The sequence below is a fragment of the Cupressus sempervirens genome, chromosome 4 (assembly GCF_028749045.1).
Source record: "Cupressus sempervirens isolate cs-2001-9-10 chromosome 4, ASM2874904v1, whole genome shotgun sequence".
NCBI lineage: Eukaryota > Viridiplantae > Streptophyta > Pinopsida > Cupressales > Cupressaceae > Cupressus > Cupressus sempervirens.
In genome coordinates this window covers 602,494,000-602,505,629 of record NC_143121.1, presented here as the reverse complement: position 1 = coordinate 602,505,629, position 11,630 = coordinate 602,494,000, and positions in this window count along the sequence as shown.

Sequence of the window (11,630 nt, the reverse complement as noted above, 5' to 3'; positions counted from 1 at the left end):
GTTATGGACATAAAGCAATAGAATGTAAGAAACCTAAATTTGATGGTAATAATGGGAATAGTAGAATGTCTAGGACTACTAACCATACAAGTAATGAAAGAGGAAGATTACATAGTAGATCTAGTGATGGAGAAAGACCTAATGGTTAAAGGAAACAATTTGTATGTTACAAGTGTAACAATCCTTGACACATTACAAGGAATTGTAGAGAACTTGATAGTTAGATTGGAACCATTTAGAGGAGGAATGCACTAGTATGTCAATTATGCAATGACTTTGGACACACAACAAGATATTGTAGAATAGATAGAAGGAACTTCAATAGGAATCCTAATAATAATAAAAAACAAAAAAAGATATGACAAAAGGAAGGGAAATGGTAGTGACAATAGTCAGAAGGAAGAAATCAAGGAACATGTTGATGAATTCAAGGAAGCATTTGTGAAAGATTTTAATCTAGAGATTTCTTATACAATTTTGGAAGAATAGTACCTTAATGCAACTAAAGGGAAATTGAAGTTAGATTTTTTTTGTGACTCATCTTATCTAAATTAACTAGTTTCAAAAGAGGTAGAGAATCAGTTAATCAGAACTAATGTTAGAGAGGGAATTAGAAGCTATGCAGTCAACAGAAGGTAGAAAACATAGAGAGAAAGCTATGGTCAAGTGCACATGATACGATCTTTACTTATACCTTACACATTAGTAGATCTTTGCTCAGTCAACCTTCATTTCTTCACACACTTGACATAATATAAAATAACTTATGGATTAATATTCAAAAATTTGGATCAACATGACTTAGTAATTATTTTGTCACAAAAATAATTGCTTATATCATACAACTCATATTTTTGATATCCTCTATTCTGCTCTGTTAAATACATGTACTAGTATTTTAACTGTAACTTGTATCATACTGTCTGTACTCATCTATGCACTAGCACATGTTATCATGTAACACTATCATAAAGATATCCTCAAATGTGCATAAGATAATTCAAAGTGAGTCATCCATACACATCACATCTATCTCTATCCTATTGCAAACTATCTAATAATTAGATAATTTTCTAACTGTAAATGCATAAATAAAATGTTGAATACATTTTCCCATAAATGAAAACTATCTATACATCTAACTGACCATATTTCCAACAATCTTCCCCTTTGGCATTGATGACAACATTTGGGAAAATTGGATAAGTTCCAAAATGATGTCATACAAAATAAAAAAATAAAAGTAACTATACATAATTGCCTTCAAAACATAACAATCTTATTCATGTTTTGATGGATCACTACATTCCTTATTAATCCTTATATTTATACATAAGTATACTCCCCCTTACATATACATATAAAATTTCTTTTACATAATATTTCTTCTACTCAACAAATTTCTAACAATTTGCCCCTCAGCATTACCCGAGGGTCTATGGATTTGAACTTGTGGACAAGCTCTAATACCACTTGTTAGAGTGGGGTTTCCATTGCACCAAAAGACTGATCTATTAATGCTCAATACAACTACTCAACTTATAGTACATAGGAGGTAGTTAAGCCCTTGTCACAACTCTTGTGGGGAGCATTGAATAAATTTCTAACAGTTGCTATATCGTCCGAGTGGATTTATGAGATTAAGTAAGTTGTTTGAAGTTAATAAAAATGGAATTGGTACATCTAGACCTAAGGACAACTAATTCACCCCCCTCTTGAGTATTCTATCATTATAAAAATTGGCATTAGATTTTTGGTGCTTATAAGGAAAGTTTGAAGAAATTAAGCTAAATATCAAGACATACAAGAGATAGGTACCCAAACAAAGAGAAATTCCCAACATGGAAATAATTGATGAGATTACGTCTATCTAGAGTTGGAGATTATCCACTATGCTACTTGGAAAATGAATAGATTAAAGTTCCTAGACCCATGGCTATTGAAAAAATCAAGGAGAAGTAGGAGCACAATTAAAAGATGATAGATCTAACATATTCCTTGATCTATGTTAAATTTGATGATGTGAAGGATTACACTATTGCAAAGAAAGTGTGGGATAAGTTGGCACAAATCCATGGAGGAGACAAAAATGTGTTGAGGGCTAAAGCATAAAGTTTGAGAGATAAGTTTGAGAACATGAGAATGAAATAAGGAGAAACTATTGCATAGTATTGTGGCCAAATAAAAGAGGTAGTGGATGTAATTAGAGGAGCTAGATAAGACATATATGATGAGACTGTGATAAGAAAGGTATTAGGAATTTAATTCCTATATATATAATTAGAATATCTACAATACAAGAACTGAGATGTACACCTCGTACCTCGTAATGATCTAACCTTGGATAGTCTAGTTGGTAGACTCATTACATTTGAATTGTCAAATTTTGACAACTACACACTTTCTAGTGTTGAATGTACTTTCAAGTCTTAACTAACCCTTGATGGATCCAAAAGAAATAAAATTTCAAAGAGTAAGATTGTGGACAGTGATAGTGAATTGCATAATGAGCTTGATGATATTGAAACATTATTGGCAAGAAACCACAAGGAAAACAAAAGTACAAAGGTAAAATTCCTATAATCTATTTCATATATAATAAAGTTGGTCATATTGCTGCAAAGTTTCCTAATAGAGATGAAGAGGAGGAAAGAAAAGAAAAGAAATATTGAGGAAGGAGAGACAACAAAGATAATCAAGGTAACATAAACTACAAAGTAAATGGTAAGAAATCTTGTTACATTGCTAAAGAAGATGGTTTTGATAGTGATTCTAATGTACATGATGAAGAAGTTGTTTATGTTGTAATGAAAGATGAATATGACGAGGATGAAAAATTTGAGAAAACTACTCTATCTCACATATGAGTAAGAATGATAAATGGATAATTGATAATGGTTTCTAACACCATATGACTAGTGATACAAGTAAGTTTGGAAATCTAGAATATTATAATGGTAGTTGTGTTAAATTTGGAAACAATGCACCGTGTTATGTGAAAGGTAAAAGATCAATTATACTAAAATATAAGATTAGATGTGACAATGCATATTGTTTTGATGGACTAAAATATAATCCATTGAATGTGGCATAGCTGAATAGTTCAGGCTAGCTAGTTGAATTTCAAGATAAGAAGGAAAAAAATCTATGATGCTATTGGTGAAATAATTGGAAGTGGAGAAAAAACAAGAGGTAACTTGTTCTATCTAGACCTCTTTAAAGATACATGTCTATTTGCATAATTTGAAGATTTTTGGTTATGGAATAAGAGGCTATGTCATGTGAACTTTAATAATTTTGTAAACATTAGTAAGATGGAAATAATAAGAGGATTACCAAGACCAAGAAACTTGATAAAGTAATGTGCAAACAATGTCAAATGGGAAAAATAACAAAGTCTAGTTTCAAGAGAAAGAGCTATTCTTTCAATGATATTTTGGATTTATTACATATTGATTTATGTGGTCCTATTAGAGTGAAAATATATTATGGTGATAAGTACTTTATTATATTTGTTAATGATTTCTCTAGAATGATGAATGTGATGTTTCTTAAGAAAAATATGATGCTTTTCAAATGCTTAAGTGGTATTTTCCTAGAGTTGAAAAGGAAACATGTATAAGTTTGAAATGCTTGAGACCACATAGTGGAGTGAATTCATATATGAGGAATTCAATGTATTTTTCAATGAAAAATGAATCAAATAAAAATGAGTGCACCAAGGACTCCACCACAAAATGGGATAGCTAAAATAAGGAAGAGACCAATCATGAACTATGAAAGAACACTGAAGATGGAGAAGAATTTTTCACAAAAATATTGGAGAGAAATTTGTAAGTAATTTTGTCTATACACTAAACCAGGTTGAAGTCAAGAAATGTACAAAGAAAACACCTTTTGAACTATGTTATGGTTATGCACCAAATGTCAAATATTTCAAAGTTTTTGGTAGTCTGTGTTACATATTGAAAGATGAAAGGATAGGAAAACTTGATGTAAAGAGGGATGAAGGTATATTCTTAGGATATTCCACTAAAAGAAAGATGTAAACGTGTTTGAATTCTAACAATAACAAAATTATGGAAAGTGAAAATGCTAGAGTTGATGGATTTGTAGAAAATAATGAAGAAGAATGCAGGAAAGAACTAGAAGATTACATAAATTTTGTGTATGGATATGAAGGAGAATATTGTACCTTACATAAACCTGAGAAGGAAATTGCTGAGCATTAGCAAACTAGCACTCTCAACTTTCAACAGACAAGCTCTGCCAAGCATCAACAAGTTGTCAAGAATTAGGTTGTAGGAGCCAAATCACAAAGAGAGGAGATAAAACACCAAAAAGAGGAGGGCACATTAGAAAGGGAAATATCTGGAGAAGTTGAGAAAGCTAGATAAAGTGAATTACCAAAAGGAGAAAGAAGATTTCAACCTATCTTAGAAAAATATGTGAGAAGATACCATACACTAGATCAAATCATTAGGGTCAAAGATTTAGGAGTCATGACATTAAAAATATTGAAGAATGATGCATGTTTACTATGTGGGATTGAGCCAAGAATAGTTAAAGATGCATTGGAAAATGAAGATTGAATTAAGGCAATGAATGAGGAGATTGATCAAATAGAGAAGAACAAGACCTAGATATTGGTATCAAGGCCAAGGATAAGAATGTGATTGGAAGAAATTGGGTATTTAAAAAAAAGATGAATGAGAAAGGTGAAGTGACAAGGAACAAAACAAGATTGGTTTGTAAGGGATATGCATAAGAGGAAGGAATTGACTATGGAAAGAAATTTTTCCTAGTTGCAAGGTTGGAAGGAACAAGAACATTACTTGCATATGCTACTCACAAAGGTTTCAAGGTATACCAAATAAATGTCAAATCTACATTTTTGAATGGAATCTTGGAAGAAGAAGTCTACATTGAACAACCTAAAGGATTTGTTGACCCTAGGAAGAAGAACATGGTATGTAATTTTCAAAAATCACTATATGGTTTGAAACAAGCCCCTTGAGCATGCAGTGCAAAAGGTTACATACATATTTGGTGAAAATTGGTTTTGCAAGAACTAATGACAATAGAAATTTGTACTTGAAAAGTGAATATGAGAACACGATATTGCTAGCTGAAATATTTGTTGATAATATCATATTTGGAGGACATGATATGTTGTACAAATTGTTTTCTAATGAGATGAAGAAAGAATTTGAGATGTCAATATTTGAAGAGATTAAATTCTTTGTTGGTTTTCAAGTTTATCAAATGAAATAAGGTGTATACACTACTCAATCAAAGTATATCAAGGACATATTGAAGACTTTTGGTATGGAAGATTCAAGACTAGTTGGAACACCAATGACTACTAGACATAAAATTTCAAAGAATGATGATTTTGCTAAAGTACATCAAACATTGTATATGTCAATAACTAGAAAATTGCAATATGTTGTTTATAGAAGACCTAACATTGCATTAGTTGTTGGTATTCTTGCACAATTTTTTGCAAATACTAAGAAGAATCACATGATGGTTATGAAAAGGATATTGAAATATTTAAAAGATACAAAAGACTATGGTTTATGGTATAAGAAGAATGTCAATTTTGAGCAAAAAGTGTACAACGATGCTGATTGGGCTGGAAACATTAATAACAAAAAGAGTACAAGTGGAGGCACTTTCTTTCTAGGCAAGAAGTTGACTTCACGGACAAGCAAGAAGAATTTTTTTATTTCTCAATCCATGCAAGAGGGTGAATATGTTGCAACTATAGTTAATTGTTCAAACATTTAAGAAATTGTAGGAAGGAATGATGGACAATATTACTAAACCTATGATGATATATTGTAATAACACAAGTGCTATAAACATATCTAAGAATCTTGTGATGCACACACGGATCAAGCATATTTATAGTAAGTACCATTGCTTAAGGGAATTAGTGCAAGACAAAGAAGTAAGACTGGAATACATGAATACGAAGGAACATATAGCTGATATATTAACTAAGGCATTATCTAAGTATGAATTTGTCTATCTAAGAGGTAAGTTAGGGGTCATTCAATTATTTGAAGAAAACTGAGAAGAGATACATCATTGCATCAATTTTTATGATCATAATATTTTATAGATTAATGTAGCAAGTCACACTTTAGGAGCTTCCTAAAGTTGTGAGAAGAAGGACAATTTTATGAGTTGATGAAACTACAAGCATAAGATGAAAGAGGGAGTGATTATTGTAAGATTAGGTAGGATAATGGTGGAAAAGAAAATGTGTATAAGTGGATGACATCTTTAGAATTGTTGTAAAAGAGGGTGATATGTGCTAAGTTACCATCAAATATCAAGAGGGAGAATATTAATGTAATATGTTGAATATTTGTAAGGGGGAGTATGTTATGTTAAAATCATAGAGAGATGTCAAAGAGGGAGAAGTGTAAAGAAATAAAGATAGAGAATATATGAGATTGCATAGATGAGAATAAGAATGAAACTAAGGATATTAATAAAGATATGATATAGACCATATAGGGAGATTCTAGTGAAGATCATGATAATTTTTTTACTGTTGTATGGTAACTAAAGGTGTTTCCATCAATGCCAATGAGGGAGATTGCTAGAAACTACAATTGGAATAATTGTAATATTGTCATTGATGTCAAACCTTATTGGTAAGACATTTTCTAATAGTGTAGAGTGTCATGTCAGTTGAATGATGAAAATTATTTGAAAATAAGAGATAACAAGATGAACTAGTGAAGTTGTTGAGTAAAGAGGATTAAATATGTTTGAATTAAAATGACAACTTAATTAGTTAGTCTTTGAAAAGATAATGTGCTGTTTGATCATTATATTAAGTCAAGAAGACAATTAAGTTGAAGTGTAAAAGAGAAGTTGAGTAAAACACAAGCTTGACTGAATAATAGTTTACTAGGTCAACAAAGAAGGTGAAGTAGATGATTAGGGAACTTAAGAGATAGTTGAGAAAACAATATTAGCCAAGTGATAATTATGGTCGAGCAAGATAAACAAGAAAACTGAAGAAATGATCAAGCATCATATAAGTTGATTAAGTCTAAGCCAAGTGAATATAGAATTAGTAGAGATCAAACTACATAGTGATGACTAAGTTGAAGAACATAGTGATGAACGAGTGTCAACATTATAATAGTTTGTGAAAGAATCAAGATTTGAGGCTGACATAGTTCAATTTACAAATTTGTCAAAATGTGTCATAGTTGAATTTACAAATATGTTAGAATGTGTGAATGATAAGGATTGATGAGATGGTGTATTTAATGAGAAAATTGAGTTTGCTAAGTGATCTAAAGTGACAATTTAAGTAGAAGCTTTTAGAAGTTACAAGAAAGAAGTAGAAGGACAAAATGATTGATAGATTGAAAATGATCAAACCCTAAGATCTATGGTAATGCTTAAGTGACAAAATATCAAAGCAACCTATTTAAGGAGACATAAGAGATGTTTTACAATTGTTGATTGGAAAATTTGTAAATAAACTATGAAGAATAGAGTTGCAAAGGAAAAGTAAAAATTTGGTGAAGAGTGATTTCTTGAAGGGTTTCCAACAAAATTAGAGATGAATAATATGATGAAGTCCAATCATTGAATTAGGAATGAGTCAAATGGAGATTTGAATTTGCAAATTGAGTTGTATATTATCAGATCAAATCTAGCTATTACTTTCTAACCATTGTGCCAGTAAAATCCTTTAATCAAGCTTGACTGAGTCATATTGTAAATCCTTCGATCAAGGTGATATTATAATGGAATGATCTAAAGACCTCTAACTAGCCCACTCCTAATAGGGTGATTAAATCCTTTAATAGGGTCACACTAGACAATGTGTTTTGTAACCTTTAACAAGGTTGGATCTATTAGGATTAACCATAGATAGAAATAACAATTACATGAAAATATAAGAACTATAAAAATATAATAAATTGGACAAAAGAGAACATAAGACACAAATATTTGATGTGGTTCACCCAATCCCTAGGCTATGTCCACCAACATCAAGTCCAATATTATTTTTATCTATTGATTATAATCCACAATCTCTTATAGGTCAATACCACTACAAGAAGCTATAATCTCATCATATATTATGAAATCCCTAATCCTAAGTCATTTTATACAATCTTTTACCACTTACAAAATTAGGGATAGAATAAGTAATCAAATAGAAAAAACAATAGCTACTCCTCGACCCCATCTTGGGAGCACTGCCCCCAAAGTGAGAGAAATTTAACCTTCAAGTCTGATTAGGTTCCACATTACAATGGTCTCTTAATAAACCTCACTTTAGAAGAGTGAAAAGTGATAGTATGTTACTTTGTGGTTTTTCCCAAATTGATTTTCCATGTTAAATACTAGTGTCATACTTGTGGGGATTTTTTTTTCATGATGCATTCTATTTGCTTCTATATATTTCTATTATTCATCATATTCTAAATAGAGAGCCAAGTGTTGGATGAATAAGTTGAATTATCGACGAGTTTCTATATTGGCCAAGTGGATTTATGAGATTGAATAAGTTGTTTGAAGTTGTTAAAAGTGGAATTAGTACCTCTGAACCTAAGGATAATGAATTCACCCCCTATCAGTTATTCTATCATTCTAACAATTAAATCCTTGAAAAGATAGATCCTTACATATCTCATTGTATACTCCTAAATGAGTGAGTTAGGAGAAGTGAAAAAACTTGTAGCCTTAACAAGGAAACCTCTTAATACAGTAGTGTTAGATTTGTGGGTGCCATCCTCACTAGTGTTATCCCTTTGACCAAGGGTTTTTGCAATACCAAAATTCATTATGTTATATGTTATATTTTCATGATTTTATGTGTTGAAGTTCATTTAGTTGATTTACTTTCAATTTCAATCAAATTTTTATATGCTTAATATTAATTGAGTAATAGTAAGAACAAAGAAAGGATTAATTGAGTAAAAAGAAAAGTTTTAGATGATACTAATTCACCCTACATCCCTCAACATCCTATCTATCTTGTATTTCTAATAGGAATATTAATACAAATAAGTTTAATAGGCCATTTTAAGTAAATTTTTATTTTTCAATCTTAATTTTGGCTTTTTGAAACCTTTATCTATTCCAAGTTAAGAACCCTCGACTTGGCTTACTATTGAGACATTACTGCCATGTTAAAATGGTCAAAACCTCCTTGACCTATGTTTTTAAAGATGACTATCATAGGAATTGTCCTTGTGAGAAATAATGGTGTTAAACTCTATTGATCCCACATGATTCATTGACACATAGAATAAGAAGAAGCATTGAGCATTGTCATTGATGGCCAAGAAAATCTATTTGGAAAAATGCATGACAATGAATCCAAAGGAAGAATTCTAGAGTTACTAATCAACAAGTACTAGCATATATTCTAGCACACCTATCAAGAAAATAGAAATGGATATCAGCTGATTTGAGTCATTAACACAATGAGTCACCACTAATGTGACAAAAGGGAAAAGATAAATGGTGTAAGTAGACAAGGATGACATAATACCATTGGAACACAACTAAGAACTCAAAATCCTACCATCCTAGACCTTGGGCATAGGATTCATAGGTATTCCATGAACATAGCAAGCTTGGAATTCAATGTTTGAATTCAAAATCAAGCAAGATAATTTTTTTTATGGGTAACTATACCCAGACATTGATAGAAGGATATGTTTAACAAATTTGAAAAGAAAGTTATTATTTTCATTGAGAAAGAAGATATGGAGAGAAGAGCTATTAATAGAACTAAACACCCATAGAGAAAACTATAGAAAAATAGATATAGAGGAAGAAGAGAAGTGATAAACTAAACTAGGAAATAGAGGGAGAGGTGAAGTTAAAACACTCACCAGTTAAACAAGAAGATCAACACATATTCATTGGAGACAAATAAGAGATCTACATGACAAATTTATGCCATACTTAGGTCAAACACTTGGTGGGGTTTCTTACCATCACATGTATTTGTAAGCTCCTAACAAGGCTACTTTCATTGGGAATCTTGTTGCAAATTCCTCTAACAAGGTGACTCTTAGAAAGAGATTTGTAAATCCTTTAACAAGGTAGTTGTAACAAATTTGTAGTACCCCTAACAGGTTACATGCATTACTAACAAGATGATTTGTAGATCTTAACAGGGCACCCCTTTACATTCATTATAAGAGCTAGTGGGTAGATTATCCCCACCATGGTTTTCACCCTCTCACCTATTGGAAATGAAGAAAGTAACTGAGAGGGGAGGGGTGAATCAATTACCACAAAAATAATTCATTGTCTCTAGATGTCAAATCAAACTTTTCATTGATAATGCAATTCTTTATCCAGCTCGGTTAAAACTAAGTTCTTTATGTAATTTACTTAATAAAGAAGTCTTATTAATATATTTGTTTTAACCTTTAGTAAATTAGCTATAGAAACATAAAGTATAAAGAAAATAACATGAACACATATGACACCAATATTTAATGTGGAAACCCAATTTGGGAAAACCACCATGCAAATAGTTATAATATTTTCACACTTTTGAAGTGATCCCTGTTAGGAGCCAACCTTGTTAAAGGTTACAATACATACTGTTAAGTATGACCTTTTTAGAGGATTTACTGTTAGGAGTGGCCTAGTTAGAGGTCTTCAAGCACTTGAATCTTGAAATTTCACCTTGTTAGAGGATTTACAATCTAACTATTAAGTCAACTCTGTTAGGAGATTTCTTCACTACTACAATGGTTAAAGGGTAACGATAATTTATTCTTTATTTTTCATATTCCATTCTTGTCTACTCTTCCTTTTCCTTTGATCACATATCCATCTTGTTTCACATCATTCACACTCACCTCCATTTCTTGAACTCTCTTATATTTCATAAGATTTTCCAAGTCGGCTTAAATGCCTTTTTAAATAGTCATTAAACATCCAAGTCAGCCTCAATTAGTCCAATGATTAACAAGAGTAATCAATTGATACTCATTTAATACTAGGATTAATCACTTGGTTAATACTGTGATTCCTTCATTGTCTAACTACTCAATTAATACTGAAGTTCCTTCATTGACTGACTCAACTCGGCTGATACTATGATTCCTTCATTGCCCAAATACTCACTTAATACTATATGTGCTTGGTTAATACTGACATTTGTGTAACATTAATGACATCATATAATTTGAAGAATTGTATCCAACATCACTAAGGGTTTCCATGTACATATATCTATGTCAACTTGATGAATTTTTTTTTTTACATGTTAATCTGTTTATACTTTATTGCATTTATCTTGTTTCTATGTTTAAAGTGGGTTATAATGAGCATATCTCAAAGGATTATAAGAATAACTGGTTTTGTGAATGGTACTATTCACCCCCACTATTAGTACCGGTTGGGACCAATAATAGGTATTAGTGCCTAGTTCCCTATTGAAACATGTATAACAACTTGAGGGAAGATCAAATGGCATCGCTATGAAGACAACCAAAAGAAGCACTAGATACAATGTAAGGACTTGAAAGAGAAGTTAAGAAATTCCCTAGCTAAAAGGAAGAAGCTGATGTAAAAACTTAGCAAAAACCAAGAATTCATTGAACAACAACACG